Here is a 20,384-nt window from a genome sequence, read left to right as displayed (position 1 = left end):
GGTTTCTGTCATTCAGACCAATCTGGCAAGATTGCATCTTACCTGTTCTACGCTGCCTCCTCTGCAGTGAAGAATGCGTGCTAGACATCTGTCTAATTCTCCCATCAGTCATGCCTGCGGATATCGATACTCTGCTGGACCTGGTAATGGCCCATGCTCTGTGTTGTCCCCAGCGGCTACCAATCCTGATGACGGCATTGATTGAGATCTCACAGACGCAAATTGCTACTGCTGAGGTACGAGAAGAAACATCAGGCACGCAGGTAACATTTGATTCGAACATTGCTGATGCAACCAATGCTGAAGGCGATAGTTCACATCTATGTGCAGTTAATCTTTTAAACGAGGTATTCCTCTGTAGATGACTTTTTGTCTACAGGATTAGAAGATTTCATGTTTTCTCCAGGCCCACACACTGTCTTTTGATTCAGGCACACAGTGTTCCGATGAGACTTTAAATTTTGCCTTCATTCTTTCCAGACAAGGAACTAACTTTGGAACTTTTTTCCTATGAATAATTTTTGTTTCCAAATTTGTATTTTTTCATTTTTTGGCACAGTAATCTGCTTATAGTAGAACTATTAATAGAGAACAGAATTCTTTGAAAATCTTCCAGGGACATTATGCCACCTTGTCACATCAACAATTGATTTTTGTTAATCTGATATGAAATGGTTTCGGACCCTTTTCTTCTGTATTAATGAGCCATTTAATCATGTGTATATATTTCTGGTTCATTCTTTTTAGCATTTCCAATGCACACATATGCTTAGAATGAAATATTGCTTTTTATATGTACAGCACCTTATAACTAGCAATGGTTTTGTAATGCATTTTTAGGAGATATATTTTCAGATATGTTTTAGCATGTTTTAGGTAATCATGTTATACTCTCTTTTAGATATGCTTAGTATGTTTGGGATTTAGTAATGTCGTTCATACGAAACTGGAGTGGGGGTTGTGTGTAGATTTAGATTCCGTATATAGGTTCCCGATTTATGCCCTTAAATAGGTCCAATTCATATTGCCCTTATTTAGGCATAGAAAATCCAGCTCTTATTTAGGCATTTGTTGAAAATTAAAATAGCGGTATGAGTAAGCATTCACTAAAGACATGAATTCTCCTCCCAGAGCAAGTTTCTTCCTTTATGTTGACTAAAGCTAGGACTCCATTTTGTATTGTCATGCCTCCACGTGCGTAGCACGAGAAGAGTCCTACCTTCGTGTTAGTTGCTCTTGTAATCTGCCTAGTAACAGTCTATAAATTGCTCCTTTGTCCGTCTGACGCATGCCCAGACTTGACCACATCTGTTATCAGTTAGTCCTTACTTGACCATGTTTTCGCGGGCTCAAGGAGTGTGTCAACTCCGCCCACATATTGATTCTGTATTGAAAATGTCCATAAAAGGCAATATTCCTTGCTTCATGTTGTATCCACCCACTTATGAGCCCCTCTGTTGTGTATAAAAGGGGACCGTGTACGCAAGTTCTTTGTGCTACTCTATGCAATACTGAAGGGTGTTGTATGGATTGTAGGACCACCCTTAAGGGTTAATAAACTTTGTCTTTGTACTTTGCAGTTTCCGTGCCAACTTCCTTATAGATTCCATTTGCAGGAGAGCGAACCCTTGTGTCCTGCTGGCCTAGCTGGGGCCTGTATTCATCAATTGGCGCCCGTCACGTGGGGCTCATCGACGACTCGGATGCTCGAAGGACTGGTCGTGACGAAGGTGAGGAATTTGGCCGGGGATGTGATCACTGCCAGAGGCACTTTAGTCCTGGCATCCCGAGGTTTTCTTCCTTCCCTTCCGAGCTGACCATCTGGGTGGCGCCGGTCCTCGACTGAGACCTCTTCTGTCGGTCCTGCCGTGACAGCCGTTTGGGCGATTTTTGGAGCTTGGCAGTTGGAATCTGGACACTCTTGATTGGTAAGAACCACTGTACGGTACTTGCTCCGAGTTTTTGAAGCCTGGTTTGGCTATTTGAGTTTGATTTGTGATGACCGGTCATATCTTGTATTGGTTATTGTGAGAATATATGCGTTGCAACACATATAGGCAGGTAATGTGGACATATTTCTCCGGAGCTGTGTAACTTTGAACGGCACAACGTTTAAGTGCCATTTTTGATAATACTGCATATTTTGCATTATTTTTGAGCATGCCTGCTTTTAGTGCACTCCGTAAGTGGTGCTGCTGCTTTGGAAACCGGTTAAACCTCGAGGAATCTGCTCCAGCTCCCCCAGAGGGGACTCCTAATAGGGATATGTATGTGAAGCATGGTCTTTCCTCTATAATGTACAGCACAGTGTGGAGGAAATACACCAGAAAGGATCCTGAGTTACGATGGCCTTTGTATGGGTCGTTTGATATGCGTAAGATTGAGTATGTGGAACAGTGTATGTGTAAACGGCGTGCTTGTCAAGATATGTTTGAGTGTGTCCGGTTATGGGTGAAGGAAGTGCGTGAGCGAGAGAAACGTGAGAAAGCGCTGTTTGATAAAGAGCAACGGAAGAATGATCATGTGCGAGCACAGGAAGCGAAGCGTTGGGAGGAAAGAGAACAGACGGAGAGGCAAGAGAAAGAGCGCAGGTTGCAAGTCTCGGGTCAATATGCTGTTCGTCAACCACTTTATCCTGTCCTTAATAATCCTGACGATGATTTTTATTTATTAGATCGCTCTCCTCCCCCTTATGTTGGCGCGTCTGCCCCGAGGTCACAGGATTCTGGATCGGCTTCGGATAAGGTAGACACGCGGTCCATGTTATCGGTTGACCGAATGGGTGAGCTTCGGCAAGTTTCTTTTCGTGCACTCAAGGGCAAGTTATCCCTTGCTGAGTTGTTGAATTCTTGGGAGAAGTGGCAGGATAGAGAGAAGTTGTATTTTTTGGGCCACTTTTCTGATGAAGTGATTACTGTCTTCCGGAAATATTCCAACGTTTTTGAGCCTGATGATGTGGTATTAGATGCTAAAGCATTGCGTAATGGTGTTTTTTCTCCCTCTAAGGCGCCTGATGCGGTTCGACGGCTGTTTGCATTACGGGACGCGGCGAGTGACCTTAAAGAGAGGGCGCGCCAAAAAGCAGAGGAGGAAAAGCAGTCGGATTCGCGTACCGGTGATGGCCACTCACCCACCTCCCACTCAGATAAGAGCGAACTAGTGCATGCTAAACCAATGCGAGAGGCGGCACCCTTGTATGTTCCCCCTAAGGGAGCGGGAACTAGTGCGGACATTACCTCCGCTGATGCTAAGGGATATTTTGTGTACAATTGGGTTTATACTCCTTGGCATAGGGCTGATGTTATGGCATTAAAAAATGCATTGCCTGATCCCCGCAAGAATCCAGCGGCTTTTTACGAAGAAGTCGAGGGGGCCTTGAATTCTTGCACTATGACCTTAGCAGATATAGATCTGTTCTTTGGGCTTATTTTACCACCGGATATGTGGCGATCCGTGCGGAAGGTGGACGATGTTGCCGCTTTTAAGGCTCGGTGGTCTGAGCTTGAGGATGAGGATAGGGAGAGGAAGCTCGCGCAGAAACCACCTCAGATTATCTTAGATCTCCCTGCTGCTATTCTGACTAAGTTGAAAACAATCATTCCCCCTAAAAAGATTGACTGGAACATGTTAGCCTCGTGTAAGCAGAAAGTCGATGAATCAGTTGCAGATTTCTTTACGCGCTTTGAGGAGACGTTTCATGATTTTAGTGGTCAGTCACTTACGGATGATACGGGTCGACACCTCTTTGCGGATAAATATGTGGCGAATTTATTACCGGCAATAGCAGCCCGCCTAAAAGCGAGTGAAAGTTCTTGGTCCACCGCGTCCCCGACAGCCCTCCTGACTATAGCTCAGTATTATGAGCGTCAGGAGCAAGAAGCGAAGGGGCAGGAGGAGAAGAAATCGAAAGATTTAAAAACGAAGGTGATGTTAGCGCAAGTGTATGGTCCGCCCCGTCGGGGTGTCAATAGAGGAAGGGGAGGATATTATGGTCCTCCCTCGGGCCGATTTGATTTGAATAGGAATCAATGTGCGTATTGTAAACAATCGGGACACTGGGCCAGAGATTGCCCGGCGTTGTATGCTTCGCGTCAGGGACATAATCAGGGTGGCCCGAGAGGTAGAGGGGGTTCCTCGAATTTTAGAGGGAATTCTAACGATCACGCTCGTTTTGACCCTGCCGGGCAGCAACGAGATAAACCTAATGTCTTTGATCGACAAAATCAGTATCGAGTGTCAGGGACTGACCGCTCTGGGTACCATGATTCACAGCATGCATAGGAATGCGTTGGATGGGGGTTAGAATCAGTTGAGGTGCCGGTTGATCAGAAGGGTCCTTATATATCAGCTGAGGTTTTGGGTTCTACTGATCAGTTCCTAGTAGATACAGGAGCGACTCGTAGTGCGCTGTCTAAACAATTGGTTCCGAGGGCTCCCCCATCTGGCTTAATGGTTACATCGGTAGGGTTTGACGGTACACTCTCCCGAAGCCCTCTTTCTCGACCCCTCACATTTCAGGTTGATTCTTTTTCTGCACCCTGTCCGTTTTTGCTTGCCCCGAACACGCCGGACAACATTATGGGTCTTGATATGCTAAAGCACTTCAGAGCTACGATCCGCTGCTCCCCTGCTGGAGTGCGGGTGATATTAAATGATAATTACCCTCGGTCTGAACGGATGTGTGTGGTTGCAGAGGATGCTGTGTTAGCGACCCTCCCTCGTACTTTGTGGGCCACTTCGGATACCGATGTGGGACAGATGGTGATTCCGCCTGTTCACATTAGTGTCCAGGAGGGGGCGGTGTTACCACGCCTTCCGCAGTATCGTATTTCCCAGGAGGGGGAGGAGGCTCTTATACAGATTGTGCAGGATTTGATTAAGGTGGGAGTAGTGGAGGAAGTTCCCTACAACGTCTGCAATAGTCCGATTCTACCCATTTTGAAAAAGGATACGGATGCCAAAGTTTATCGGTTTATAATTGATTTGAGAGAAGTAAACAAGATCGTGATACCTCAGTATCCAGTGGTTTCTGATATCACGACGTTGCTTACTTTGGTCCCGCCTACGGCAACCACGTTTTCAGTCATTGATTTGAAAAATGCTTTCTTTTCGATTCCTATTCATCCCGATAGCCGATACCTTTTTGGTTTCACTCTGAATAATAGGTCTTATCGATTTTGTAGAGTTCCTCAGGGCTACACAGAAAGCCCTAGCATTTACAGTCAAGCTTTGAAAAGACAATTGGACTCCTTTGTTCTGCCCGAGGGTGTCGCCCTCATTCAATATGTCGATGACATCTTGTTGGCGGCTGACACTCCGGAGTTGTGTGAGAAGAGTACGTTATCCTTGCTTTCCTTTTTGGCATCCCACAATCACAAAGTATCTCGGAAGAAATTGCAGTTCTGTAGACCAAAGGTGACTTATCTGGGTCACCTTTTGTCTAAGGAGGGGCGTGCACTCACACCAGATCGTATCCAAGTAATTTTGGACACGCCAGCGCCTTCCACGCAGAAGGACGTGCGTGCATTTTTGGGTCTTGTTTCTTTTTGTAGGCAATGGATATTAGGGTTCTCACACATAGCCAAGCCATTATTAGCCCTTTTGACAAAAGACACACCTATTCCGCTTCCTTGGTCAAATGAGTGTGACGCTGCTTTCCAGCAATTACGACAGGCCCTTTGTTCAGCACCAGTGTTAGGGACCCCTGATTATACAAAACCTTTTTCGCTGTATGTGCATGAGAAAGATGGATGTGCATTATCAGTTTTAGTGCAGATGCACGGCGACAAGCAGCGCCCTTGTGCATATTTTTCGGCTGTACTTGATCCTGTTGCCCGAGCATTGCCTGGTTGTTTTCGCTCGGTTGCGGCGACAGCTGTGTCAATACGCCAAAGTGAGGGAATTGTGTTATCTCATAAGCTGTTGGTATTAGTCCCCCATGCTGTTGATGCCCTGCTTAATCAGACAAAGACGCAGCATTTGACCAGTGCCCGTTTAACGGGATATGAGCTGACGCTTTTGGCTCCTCATATTACGTTAAAGAGGTGTGTAACGTTAAATCCGGCCACATTGTTGCCGTTCCCCGAGACTCAGTCTGAAGCACGGAAAGCACATAATTGTATTCTTGTGACTGAGGAACAAACAAAGGGTCGTATTGATCTCCAGGATACGCCCTTTCCAGATGTAGATGGAGAACTGTGGGTGGACGGATCATGCCTGAAGCTACCAGATGGTACGACTTCAGCAGCGTATGCAATTACCACATTGCAAACAATAGTGGAGACAGCACGCATACCACAGAAATCAGCTGATAGCATTAACACGAGCATGTGAGCTCAGTACAGGATTGTGTGTGAATGTTTATACAGATAGCCGTTATGCCTTCGGAGTAGCGCACGATTTCGGCCTGCTCTGGAAGGAGAGAGGGTTTCTAACGTCGCATGGAGTACAAATAATGCATGGAGAGTTAGTTCACAACCTTTTAACTGCATTGACATATCCGAGGAAAATTGCTATCATTAAATGTAGTGCCCATAAGAAAGTAGTTGATAAAGTTGGAGAAGGGAATGCGTTAGCAGACCGGGTGGCACGGGAGACTGCGATGCAGCCCGGTGCTACTGCCATGTATGTAGTGAAGTCGCAGGTAGAAAGATGGCACGACGCGAAGGGAGAAGTGCGGGAAATACAGAGGACCGCTTCTGATAAAGAACGGGAGCAATGGTCCAGTGAGGGAGAATTGGATGATGAGGGTTGTTGGAGAAATAAGCAGATGGATAGATGGAAGTTACCCACAGCTTTTGTACAACCTATGGTTCAGATGGCACATGGGCTAGCACATGTTGGAGCTTCCGCAATTGTAAAATTGCTTACCCAAGTCTGGGAGCATCCAGAGATTGCTAGCACGGCAAAGAGGGTGGTGCAGACCTGTATGATTTGCCTGAGGTACATCCCAGGAAAGGGTACTCGAACTCCAGCAGGAGGATTTGCGACACCTACTGCACCCTTTGAGGTTTTGCAGATGGATTACATCCAGCTTGAGCGCTGTAACAATTTGAAGTATGTTCTAGTAGTGGTATGTGCCTTTAGTAAATGGGTTGAGGCATACCCTACGAAAGACAATACTGCAATGACTACCGCCAAGATGCTATTGAAGGAGTTCTTCCCTCGATATGGCGTTTGTAGACTGCTGTGGAGTGATAACGGACCCCACTTTATAGCAGATGTTATAAAGTATGTTCTGAAGGGTCTGGGCATCACCCAGAAGTTTCACGCAGTGTTTCACCCTCAGTCTGCAGGACTAATCGAGAAGTATAATGGTACACTGAAGCTCAAGATCGCTAAAATCCAAGCTTCGACGTTTTTGACTTGGCCAGATGCTTTACCGCTGGCATTATTGTCAATTAGATCGATACCGCACTCTCGAACCGGTCTTACACCGTACGAGATTGTTTTTGGATGCCCAATGAATATTTGGGGTCCGCCAAGACCTAAGGCTGTGTATGGTGTATCTTGTGTAATGATGAATGATTATCTGGCGCAGTTAACGGATAACTTGGTTTCTATTCATCAACAGGTCCGGGAGGCGCTCCCTGATCGGTCCACCGGCGAAGGTCACAGTCTCCGGCCTGGAGACTATGTTATGGTGAAGATTTTTGAAAGGACGAACAGCTTGGAGCCGAGATGGGTTGGTCCTCAGCAGGTCCTACTTGCAACAAGGACGGCTGTGCGGGTTTCCAACAGAAAGAATTGGATCCATTCCCTGCACTGTCGCAAAGTACCGCCCGGATTGGTGGAGCCTGCTGTATTGACCGACCATCGAGAAATTCTGACTGCAGAGAAAGGCCGTGCTGGGGAACCGAACGATACTGAGGAGCTCTTTCCGGACCACGCGACTCCTGGAGGAAAGCGATATCATCTCAGGCCAAGGAAGTGAATTCTTCAGTATCAGGACACGTTGTCAGAACGGCCCTTGGGTTAGTGAAACGGAGAGCCAATGAGGCAAGGGGGGGGATCAGCCCTGCATTAGTGTAGCGACACCCGTCTTGGCCCGCTGGTGAAGAAATCGACCGCTGCCTAAGGGGAAGAGTTCTGACAACCTTTTAGTTTCAGGAAGATATTGATTTTTTTATTCTGACATGGAGAAAAAGAAAATCCTTTGTGCATCAGGTTTTATGTTTACAGTAGCTATTGTTGGGATAACCACATGGTTTGTGGAGGATGTGACTCCTGCTCGAAAGTTACTTGTGTTGACTACTCCAGCGCCTGAGGAGCACTACTTTTATACACTACCGTATCAAGAGTTGAAGCATCGTCAATCTTATTTGAATAACACTTTCATCCAGATGTTGCATCACACCCATGTTGCCACCAATGCTACGAACTGTTGGATATGTGGCATGATGCCAGCTCACCAGAAGAAAGGAGGAACTCCGTTCATACCCCTTCCTTTCTCTCATAATGGCTCCTGTAGAGCATGGTACACTTTGCTTTTTGCCACCCGGAAACCTACAGTGGGACGGTTACTCTTCAGACTTAATAGGGAATGTCATCAGGATAAAGATGGATATCCGCAAGCGAATGGGACAATTTGGGAATGGGAAGAGTATCGACCAGACAATGAATCGATTCCCTATATTTTCACGAACACCAGAGACACTGTGGGGAAAGAACGATTTGTGATTCAAGTGGCACAAGCTCAAGCGGACCTGTGTGTCCAGAGTGTGAGTTATATTCCTGTTGGTGTTAGTGATTGCATCACTATTTTAAATATCGACGGGTTGAATAACAGTACCTTCTTAGCATCCCATAATACATACTTCGTATGTGGAAATAAAGGTTATTACCGTTTGCCAGCCGGTTGGTCTGGAGTATGTTATGTGGCATTTCTATTGCCTCCTGTATTCTTGGCACCTGCATCTTATCATAAGGATTTGAAGTTGTTAAATAATGTGACTGTAAATAGGTATAAACGTACTCTATCGATTGATGACGTGGATCAGACTGACACTAGTCTGCAGCAGTATATTGATTTTAATTTAGGATTGTTTTTCTTTGTTGGAGCTGCCCTAAATAGTAGGAAAGTTCGAAGGTTAACAAGAGTGTTAGAGGCTGTGACAAATCAAACCGCTGCTGCTCTTGGGAATCTTACGGAAGAATTACAGATTACTAGAATTGTTGCATTGCAGAATCGTATGGTGTTAGATGTTATGTTAGCTGACCGAGGTGGAGCTTGTAAAATTATCGGAAGTAGTTGTTGCGTGTTTATTCCTGACCACACACCATCAGTTTATAATGTCATTAATAAATTGCATAAAATTGCAGCTGAAATCCATACAGAGAATGGTACTTGGACCTTTTCTGGATGGTTTTGGGCGTTGATCACCACATGGGGGTGGAAGGTCCTAACTGGTCTCTGTATCATTGTAGCAATCCTGTTTTCCTGTTGCATTTGTATTCAATGTGGCCCCTTACTCTGTTCCCTATGTGTGTCACTCTGCATTCCTGATAAGAAAGCTATTGCCAATGTCACCCACCAGAAACATCTGACTAAAGAAATAGAAGAAATGATGAAAATTGATATATACGATGATTATCCTAACAAACCGGATGTCTTCAGTAAATGCTGAAAGGGTCGTCTGTTGAAAATTGAAATAGCGGTTTGAGTAAGCATTCACTAAAGACATGAATTCTCCTCCCAGAGCAAGTTTCTTCCTTTATGTTGACTAAAGCTAGGACTCCATTTTGTATTGTCATGCCTCCACGTGCGTAGCACGAGAAGAGTCCTACCTTCGTGTTAGTTGCTCTTGTAATCTGCCTAGTAACAGTCTATAAATAGCTCCTTTGTCCGTCTGACGCATGCCCAGACTTGACCACATCTGTTATCAGTTAGTCCTTACTTGACCATGTTTTCGCGGGCTCAAGGAGTGTGTCAACTCCGCCCACATATTGATTCTGTATTGAAAATGTCCATAAAAGGCAATATTCCTTGCTTCATGTTGTATCCACTCACTTATGAGCCCCTCTGTTGTGTATAAAAGGGGACCGTGTACGCAAGTTCTTTGTGCTACTCTATGCAATACTGAAGGGTGTTGTATGGATTGTAGGACCACCCTTTAGGGTTAATAAACTTTGTCTTTGTACTTTGCAGTTTCCGTGCCAACTTCCTTATAGATTCCATTTGCAGGAGAGCGAACCCTTGTGTCCTGCTGGCCTAGCTGGGGCCTGTATTCATCACATTGTCCATGCTATCCAAATACAAGCATGGTCTCCTACATCTGTCAATCCACGTCACAACGAGTTCTTGGAAAACCAGACTCTTAAGCCTTTAGGAATTTCCCTTGCTTGGATATTGATTTCTCCAAGAACTCATTTATTATGCATGAACATCTATTCCTTAGGGGTTCATTCATGATGTTCTGATGCCTGACTTTTACGTCATACAGGCATTCCTAAACACCTTCAAGGTATAAATATACCTGCACTTGCTCTTGCCCTGGCAAACCACGGTTCCGGTACGGTCCAGTTTAACTGCCTACTTGTGGTTCGCCACGACAAGTTCGGAAGGAGATCGAGTTCCCACCTGATGCACTGACCATACGCTGTCATCCTCCTCGCAGAGAATCCAGCTCCAGTGTTTCTGACTTCCCTTGCGGGGTGTTAGATATCGAGTCCTGGAAAAAGATTCCAACCTCACACATTCTAAGGTATGGAGCAGACTAGAACTTAGAGAAACTTTTGGCAACTCTTGGCAAAAGTAAAACTATAGCTAGCTATACTTTAGAAAACAGCACCTACTTCTTACCTCGTACTACACTTAGTTTAGGTACACTGGGGTAGAACTATTTAGAAGCATCAGATGAGTATTCACATTTTAGCCTGTGTTATTTATGTATGTATTTTATGAATATATGTCATAGCTACAAACCATGCTATTGCAGTATTATGTTATCTTACTGCTAACCCTGTACGTATTGTAATTCGCATCCTGTCTTACGATTGTAGCAGTTCATAGCTCATGCATGAGAAATAAGACTGTTCAATAAAACCCTTTTTATTGAAATGCCCGTCTCTCTATTTCTGTGCAACTCTGTAGAAACGAAGCATGCACGATTGACTGAGTGAAACTCTTATCTACTGTTTCCACGGTTCTGAGATTGTTCCGACTCTAAAGGAAACAAAGTTGTCATGTTTATGCGGTTGTCAGAAACTAATCCCTTCTTGTATATTCGAGAAGTTTCAAGTGACCTCTGAGTTAGCTGGGACACACAAGTAATTAAGTTTAATGTACTCGATAGAGACATACTGTCCTCAGTCCTATGTCAAAATTATAGTGTATATTATTCCAATGCGCAGAGCCTACCAGGGATATAGGAACTACACTACATTACAAGATATGGCGCATTCCCATTATTTTCCTCTGCGCCGGCGCACAAACAGTAGTCGTACAGCAATGCAGACATCCTTGCGTCATGTTGCAAGTGTGCCTGTGTTGTGGGGATGATTGTTTTTGTGCAGGAAGGGACACCGACCTGCACAAAACAATCAATAATGGCATTTTCCTCTTTCTATTTGAGTTGCAAAATGCAGCAAGCATAGAAAGAGGTAAAAACAGGGAGAAATAAAAGTATTTCTCCTCCTTGCCCCATTCCAACGCCTCCAGACTCTGACGCATTCCCAGTTTTACAAAATGTTGTAAATCTGGGAATGCTTCATGTTCCTTGGATGTTGCGTGGGAATACCCATAGCAACACCCATGGAATGTCCCTTTCAGGCAGAGTATTGCTTGAAAGGGACCATATTTACAAGGGTATGCCCAGACGTGGGTCCCTTGCTCACTTTTCAACTGGATTCAAGATAGCCTGGCTGATGAGGGTTATGAACCCGAAACCGGTCTCAGGATGCTCGATTCCGGTCCAGGGAAAACATGGCTTGGCAGTTCCGGCTGGACTGTTCCCATGAGGCACAGGGTCAGACAGATTTGCATATGGCCATGTCTGAACTGGTGTTGCGGAGTGAGCTAAAAAATGATGATGGATTAAACCAAGATCAGTTGACTGGGGTAAGTGTTTGATTTGCTCAAACGCTCCGTCCATTATGCCCTTTGGTATCGCTTTGTTTGCCCTAAGTTGGCAGGGTATGCCCAGACGTGGGTCCCTTGCTCACTTTGCCACTGGATTCAAGATAGCCTGGCTGATGAGGGTTATGAGCCCGAAACCGGTTCCAGCATGCTTGTTTCCGGTCCAGGAAAGACATGGCTTGGCAGTTCGGGCTGGACTGTTCCCATGAGGCACAGGGTCAGACTGATTTGCACATGGCCATGTCTGAACTTGGGTGGCAGAGTGAGCTAAAAAATGATGATGGATTAAACCCAGATCAGTTGACTGGGGGTGAGTGTTTGATTTGCTCAAACGCTCCGTCCATTGTTCCCTTTGGTATCACTTTGTTCGCCCTAAAGTTGGCAGGGTATGGCCAGACGTGGGTCCCTTGCTCACTTTGCCACTGGATTCAATATAGCCTGGCTGATGAGGGTTATGAACCCGAAACCGGTCCTAGGATGCTTGTTTCCGGTCCAGGGAAGTCATGGCTTGGCAGTTCTGGCTGGACTGTTCCCATGAGGCACAGGGTCAGACTGATTTGCATATGGCCATGTCTGAACTGGGGTGGCGGAGTGAGCTGAAAAGTGATGATGGATTAAACCCAGATCAGTTGACTGGGGGTGAGTGTTTGATTTGCTCAAACGCTCCGTCCATTATCCCATTTGGTATTGGTTTGTGCACAGGGGCAGTTGAGAAGGACAGGTTTGCGCCGTACTTTGTAGAGTGATGCTCTGAAACTGGTTCCTGGATGCTTGTTTCTGGTCAAGGGTGGACCTGGTTTGTCAGTTCAGGTTGAAATATTCCCACAAGCAACAGGGTCAAGACTGATTGGCATATGGCTGGGTCCAAACTGGGGTGGTGTGGTGAGCAAAAGAATGATGGATTTAACCAGGGCTTTAAGTGGGATGAAAAAACTGGGGAGTCTCTCAAAGGGGCGTGGTTAATGTAATAAAGGGCGTGGCTTAAAACACATAAGCTAAAAATCTGTGCTTAGCATAGTGTGCCGCCCGACTTGTATTTTGCTGTTTCTGTCATTGCACCCAGATATATGATACAATAAGTAACATCATACCTACAACAAGACAGGACTATTGGCTTTGTCAATGGTTGTTAGTTGCATAAGACAAATAAGCAGCAACTATGGCGTGTTGTATATTATATTGAAAAACATTCCACTTAAACACCTGGTGACACCATGACGATGTTGCTGCTCCTGCGTTTGAAATAGAGAAGGTAAATCCAGAGAGAAAATGACTCTCCTTAAAGGATTTCCCTTCTCTTACATTGCTCACCTGGCATGACGTCATGCTGTAACTTCTCCACTAGTGAGACGAGAAGTGTGAGCAGGTGCACAACATGTGCCTGCTGTCACTGCAGTCAGGAAAAAAAGGGACCGCTTGTGACTGGGCAAAAAACAGTGCCCGATACAGACCCGTTCCGAGGCCCCTTTAAAAAACAACTGCCGGTGCTCAGACCCGGTGAGACCTGGCCCACTTAAAGCCCTGGATTTAACCCAGATCCTTGTGACTGGGGGTGAGTGCTTCCATCGTCCAGCATTCCCTCCGGCAATTGTTTCTTTCGCGTACCTTGTAGCTACGGCACATACCTGCCCTTTTCTTTTGACACACGGCAGCGCAACAGGAAAGCCTACTGTGCTGCCCTGCTTCAAAAGTTTGTAAAAGAGACCCTGTAAATTTACAATTATTAATCTTTGAGAGTAGTATGCGCTTGTTTCAGTCTAACTGGTGCACGTGTTCTTCCCTTGTGAAATATTAACAAGGCTAGGATCATTTCTGTCTGCACATTGATACTCTCCTGTCTAGGCTTTGAACCAAATAGGCACTAGTTTGCAATTGATTTTTAATGTGTTATCATCTCCGCCCCCGATCTGCATCTAAAATGTGATGCTCGTGATTTGCTGGGGAAGTCCATTTGCTCAGCGTTGGAAATGGGCATGAACATTCGGTTGCTGCGCTGATGAAAGAAGAGATTGCAACATAAACCTTCAGGGAGATTCTGGTATTGCTCACCACATCATGAACCAATCTGTTGGTAATGGCAGTACATCAGAGGGACAATTTGGGCTCTAAATATCATTAGAGCACACTTAGTTGATTTCTAACTAAATGCACATTGGAAAAAGTCAGATTTAAAAGGAATTCAGACATCTACGGGTTTCAACCTGACCATTTTCCTGTTGAATAAATGTCACTTTTAAAATCTTTACATGTCGTTAGGAAGCAAATTTGATTTTCAATTAAAAAACAGTACACCCCCCCCCCCCCCCCTCTAAAACACAGACTTTACACATTCGGCAACCCACGCTATTTTTCCTAAATTAATATGAAGAGACCCAATTATAGTGAACAGTTTTTAACTCTTTACTTCAATTGACAGATGATAAAATACTTTTCTAATGGAGCTGTGCATTGCTGTATCAGTAACGGAGGAACAGCATTGACTAAATGTGGAACAAACCCAAATTTACCGCTTGTTTGCAATTTCAAAGAACACATAGTACAATATTTCATTTGGTGCAGACATACTGGTTTCCGACGCACAAGTGTGCAGACTGAGTAACACCTGTTACGCCACACTGATGGTGGAACTTTCTGGGAATGTGCACATTATATTCCTTCTGAATCAGTCGCCTGGTGACACTGAGAGACCAGGTTCGCCCTTGTGTGAACTTTTTACGAATTACCAGGAATGTTCATTTTGCGCAATACATTTAATCATACACTTTGTCGCTACTTTCCCGCCAAAAGTGAAACCTCAAAAACCAGAAGTGCAAGGTAGGTGACTTACTAGACTCTGGGTCAGAGTTGCCATCACCCTCGGTTCGGCTGCTGGGCGAGGCCTGCTCCAAGTAGTCGTCTTGAGGACACCCGAGTGGGAGGGGGTGGGCAGCGCCGCTCCCACCGCTCGGCTCGTGGTCTCCTTTGTCGCTGTCACTGGAGCTCTCCTGGGAGCCATCCGGAAGGTGAAAAGTGACCCGCCGCTGAGACTGCAAGGAGAGAGAGAGAGACAGCGATGACATGTTTCAGCGACCGTCTGTGTAATTGCTTAATGCAGCCAATTTAGGAAATGTATTATTTCAGCTATCTAGTAAAGGACACATTAGTATTATCTACAGTTGTGCACAATTTGAGGCTTTCATGAACAGGCAGTTCGGCGATCAGACCGGCTTTACCTGACAGCAAAGCGTTCCCCGTTTTTCAAAGCTGCCGAGCCCGACGCCAAATGAAAGACACCTCACACTAAAGAGATCCTGTCAACCTTCAGAGGTCTTTGATGGCTCCCATAAATCGACTTAGAGATTTCAATCACTATTTCGGGCGGAATTTATTTCTCTGCTTAGTTTCAAAAATCATTCCTCCTTTCATTGGGAAAGACTTCAATGCTTTAAGGCTACGAGCAGTGCAGCAATTTCACCTCGGGTTGTGGCTTCAGTTCTGGCAGTGTGCTGGGCACCGGCAAAGGGATGTGCTTCAAAGTAACGGCGTTGAGGCAGCAAGAATAGAGAGGCGTCGGTGCCTCACTTGGAAACGCGTTTGCAGTCTTTTGTTCAGAGGTATCTTAGATATAGATACATATGCCAGTCACGAAGTGGCAAAGGAGACAGCAAACTGATAGGAAAGTATATGATTCCAACGATTCCTTCAAAAACAAGCATTGGCAATGTCAATAAGTCTGGCTTTGAAGGAATGGTGTACGGTAAAGAAGATACATATAGCTAGAAGACAAATAGATGAGGAGTGAACCATCTAAATTGGACTATATTAACCTTTATCTTCTTACCTTCATGATACTGTGGTATTCTATATTCTGCATACAATGGGGCAGATTTATGAGCCCCTTGCGCCACTTTTGCGTCACTTTTAACATGGGAAAATTGACGCAAAAGTGGCGCAAGGGGCTCATAAATCTGCCCCAATGTTTTGATTGGACAATAATTAAACATTGTCATTGTAGTTGAACACCAACTAACTCCAGCATATTAGCGTCAGGAAAAGCTTCATCAAAGTAAAATTGTCTCCATGTTACTAATTACATAACAGTCAGAACAGTAAGTACCAACTGGCACAAGGGAAATGCTAAAAGCCTGTTTTTGCTAGTTTGTATTTTCAATCATATTGGTTACAAACTTCAATATATAATTTTTCAAAACAAATACATGTTTTTTTGTCAGATACCTACGTACTTTCCATTTTGGTTTGACACTCTCAAACACAATCTTAAATTTTCTTGCAAAGTGTCCTTGCTCAATATGTCTAGAGAAGTCCCTCTGAATTAAGAATTGTGCTGGGCTGGACTTCAGGGAACCTCTAAGGTACTAACAAACTACCAGTTTTTCCTAAGCCACCCATTGGAGACCCCTGCTTTATAATCACACATCACTGATATTGCATCACTAACTTAGGTGTATACCATTACACAACACCTATTCACATTGTTAGCTTTACACCCTAAGGGATTGTAGTCACAGATTGCTAGTCATGTGACGGTACTTGAACTGTGGGCCTAGGGATAGAGATATAGATTAGCACAATGGATCTTCTGAATTCCAATTCGCCTTCCGGTTGGGACTAACTCCTAATGGGTAATGTAACAATAGCCATGCTCCCTTATACAGTGGTGATGTGGGCTTGAGAGATCATAGCAACACAGCACAAGATGTAACTTACAATAAAGGCCTAGCTCAGCCAGCATTTTTACTTGTTAAAAAGAAGGTATTTATTTTCAAACTGTGAGCTCAAGAGTGCAAGGAAGCAAACAAATATGTTAAACAAAAGTAGTAAGTAAAATAACTAATTTACATAAAATAAGGATCCTATAATATTTAGAGAAAGAGATGTGCGAAGCCATCAGAAAAGAACTGATTGCAGTATTTGGAAATTATATGAGCCCTCTGGCCTATGCAGCTGTATGATTCAGGGCATAGGGGTTATTTCCAGCCACCCAGGATCACCTGCAAGTTCTAACTCAGGGGCACATGTACAAGAACTTAACGCAGCCGTAGCGTAAATTTTTTGACGTTCCGGCTGCTTTTTTTTTTTAAATTGCCCGATTTACAAAGTGCCACTAACTGCAGTTAGTGGCACTTTTCCGCTGTAAACATGAATTTCTAAGATTGCCACTTCTGTTAGATGGACTTAACGAAAATGAGATGCAAGGTGGGCGTTCCCGTGTAAAAACTGCTGCTAACCCCACTTCGCAATATTTACAATGAAATCCCTATACGGTGATAAATCCCCAAAACTGCCAATAAGTCCAGTTAGAGGCAGTTGTTTAAGACCAGAAAATAGCTGGTTTTAAAATTGGTGCAAACACTTGGGTCCAAATATTAGATGTTTATGAGTGCTGGATAGTGCTGCAAGTAATGTTGCTGGGTTGCCCTGCGCCAAAACAAAAGGTCTGGAATGCATCCTATTAATAAGATAGGGTGTATTCCTGGGCCTCATTATTGAAAAGTTTTGCATCGCTGAAATAAAACAGCGATGCAACACTTTTCACTGCGGCATGGATGCACCGTATTTACTGTGTGGTGCTCCATGTCGCAATCAAGGACAGAGACGTCTGGAATCCTGACATATCTGGCAGCGCTATTGTCATACATTGCGACATTTCAGTTGCAAGCATGACGCAACTCCAGCAATGCATGGGGCCAGCCTATCCCTATGGCACTGCGTCACCCTTACACCTTTCATGAGGCAAGCGTAAGATTTTGACACAGTGGCATCTTAAAATTGTTGCAGTGACATCTGAGAGACTTCACTGCGCGAATCCTGCGAGGCTTTGTTGCGTGGGAATGCCCACCATGCATACATCATACCTGATGCAAGTATAATGTGGCACAGGGTTTCACAAGGTCACGCATATGCCTAGATGCGTCACTTTGTAAATACGGCCCAACTTGGTGCAAGATTTACGCTGCAAGTACATCAAGAAAATGACACACCAGCGACGTTAAACTGCTGAAAGGGGCTCAGCATTAAGCCCCCCTGTCTTTTTCCCCTATGATGGTGCACAATGACTGCCATGCACCAATCCAGGCACCCTTGCACACTGTGTTGTGGAGTTGATTGATTTTGTGGCTCCATTCTCTACTTGAGATGTCTGCAGGTGTGTCTCGACTAGTGGAGTGCGGGAGTGAATCAGTTGGCCTTCTTGGAGTGTTGTTCGCCTGGTAATTTCTTGAGGGGTGCCAGGTTGTCAGCGCAGTTGGAGATCCATCTGTGGAGGTTGCGCGCTGCCATGTTGGCGTCTGTTAGCGTTGGCAGAGTGGTGGCGCTGAGGGAGTTGATGAGAAGCTCTTCAGTGCCCTTGTTTCAGCTGCGATGGGGGGCGATGATGGCGGTGGTTTACGGTGGGCGTGGTGAAGGCATGATGTATACAATGATGGTCGGTCCAGGAGAGTTCTGTGTGTGGCTGTAGTTGAAGTACCTGCTGGTGGAGGAGACAGGCTTGAGCGTGTGTCCGGCTATGTGGGTTGGTGCAGTGACTAGCTGCTTGAGTCCGATGTTTGCGAGGTTCCCCAGTAGGGGGTTGGTGTTCTGGTCACTGGGGTTGTCCAGGTGGAACTTGAGGTCTCCGAGTAGGATGTACTCAGTGGATGGGAGAGCCTGGGTTGCGATGAGGTCTACAATGGCACCGGTGAATGGTGATGCCATGGAGGGTGGTGTTGGGGTTGGTCTTGATCTGGGACTGGAGGTGTTCCATGGTTGGCATTGGGTCATTAGAGTGCATGGTCAATCGGGGTGTGCTTTTGTAGACAATGGCAATGCCTCCTCCTGGATGGTCAGGGTGGTCCTTGTGGATGAATTTGTAGCCATCGTGGATGGCGATGTCAGGTCCGGAGCAGAGGTTGGTCCAGGTTTCCATGAAGAAGGCGATGTCTGAAGAGATTTCTGTGGCTTATTTGTGGAGGAGAGGCATGTTGAGGAGGATGCAGTTGAGCAGATTGGGTGCGCTGTGGGTCGGCTGGATGGAAAGAGGCGCTGGTGTGGTAATGTGGCAGGACATGCCTATGCAGTTTCAGCAGGCGCAGGGCGCAATGGTATTCTTTGTTGAAGCTAGATGGCAGATGGCATGGTGTCCAGGTTGGAGGGCAAAAAGGGTGCTGGCGTTGTAGCTTTGGAGTGTCCGAGAGGACTCAAACAACTGACCTTCGGGTCAGAGGAACCAGCATCCACAGATGGGGACAGCAGCAACCAGATGGTGCAGCTCATTGGGAAGAAGAAGTCCACAAAGGGTTAGCTCCCCGTACACCCAAAAACAAACTAACAGTGGGCAAGGAAAGGCAGCACCACCCGGTTGCCTCTTTCGATCTAACATTGGTGACCAGATTCTGTGTTCCCCACTTCCCTCGGGAGTAACGGCGGATCAAGCTGCATACCAAGGCTCTGGGCCAGAACCTGCCCATGCCCCTGGCACCCACTTCCACCAATGGCCGATCTCAGTGACTTGAGCCAGTTAGTGGAGTCCCCCCACAAGTCCTGTGTGGTGCCCTCAGTGATGTTGGTCAGCTGCAGCGCATGGATTGCTCAGGGGACAGTGTGCATCACCCACAGGTGCTAGGCCTGGGCTCTCCCCAAATCCATGACTCAGCCAGCAATAGCCTCAGCCAGGTGGGATTTCACAAGCCTGGGTACAGCAGTCGCCGCCAAGTCCGTTGGGGAACCTCCAGATGCAGGTGATTCAACATGGCCCCCTTAGGCATGAAGTTGCTGCACTCCCGCCATACAAGTTTGGCGCAGCTCAGGGGCCTCACCCTCCTCAGCATCTGGCCAGCGCAACATCCTCCAGCCTGTGATGCAGAGGCGCAGCCCACCATTGATAATCTCCTCAGTGCCCCCCAGTGTAGTGGTGGCACCTGGTATGCATTGCAGACTTTCTTACGTTGGTATGCAGGAGCGCCTCTACCGTTCACAGCTCCAAGGTGCACCAGGCAATCTTCTCACACAGGTCAGCAATGTGTCTCCATGCGACCTGCCAGACTTTACCACGAGTTAAGGGTGATCGCCGACGTCTCAATGTCTACTGCCAGGGCCCAATTCCACAGCACCTCTGCCTCCCACTCCGGGTCACAGACGCACGCCCAATGAGGCATCTGGGCCCTGGGGACTGTCTCTGCTTTCAAGGTTTGGGCTGCCATGGTGTTGCAAGGACAGCGCTATGAAAAGTGATGCATGACTGTTTTTTCCCACCAATGCGCCTCGTTTCATAACTATAGCTCTGAATCTGCATTTCCTCTTCCCCTGGGACTCTGGCTGGTCATCTTGGCTG

This window comes from Triturus cristatus, chromosome 5_2 (assembly GCF_964204655.1).
Source record: "Triturus cristatus chromosome 5_2, aTriCri1.1, whole genome shotgun sequence".
In the NCBI taxonomy this organism is placed as follows: Eukaryota; Metazoa; Chordata; class Amphibia; order Caudata; family Salamandridae; genus Triturus; species Triturus cristatus.
Note: the sequence above shows the minus strand (reverse complement) of the source record.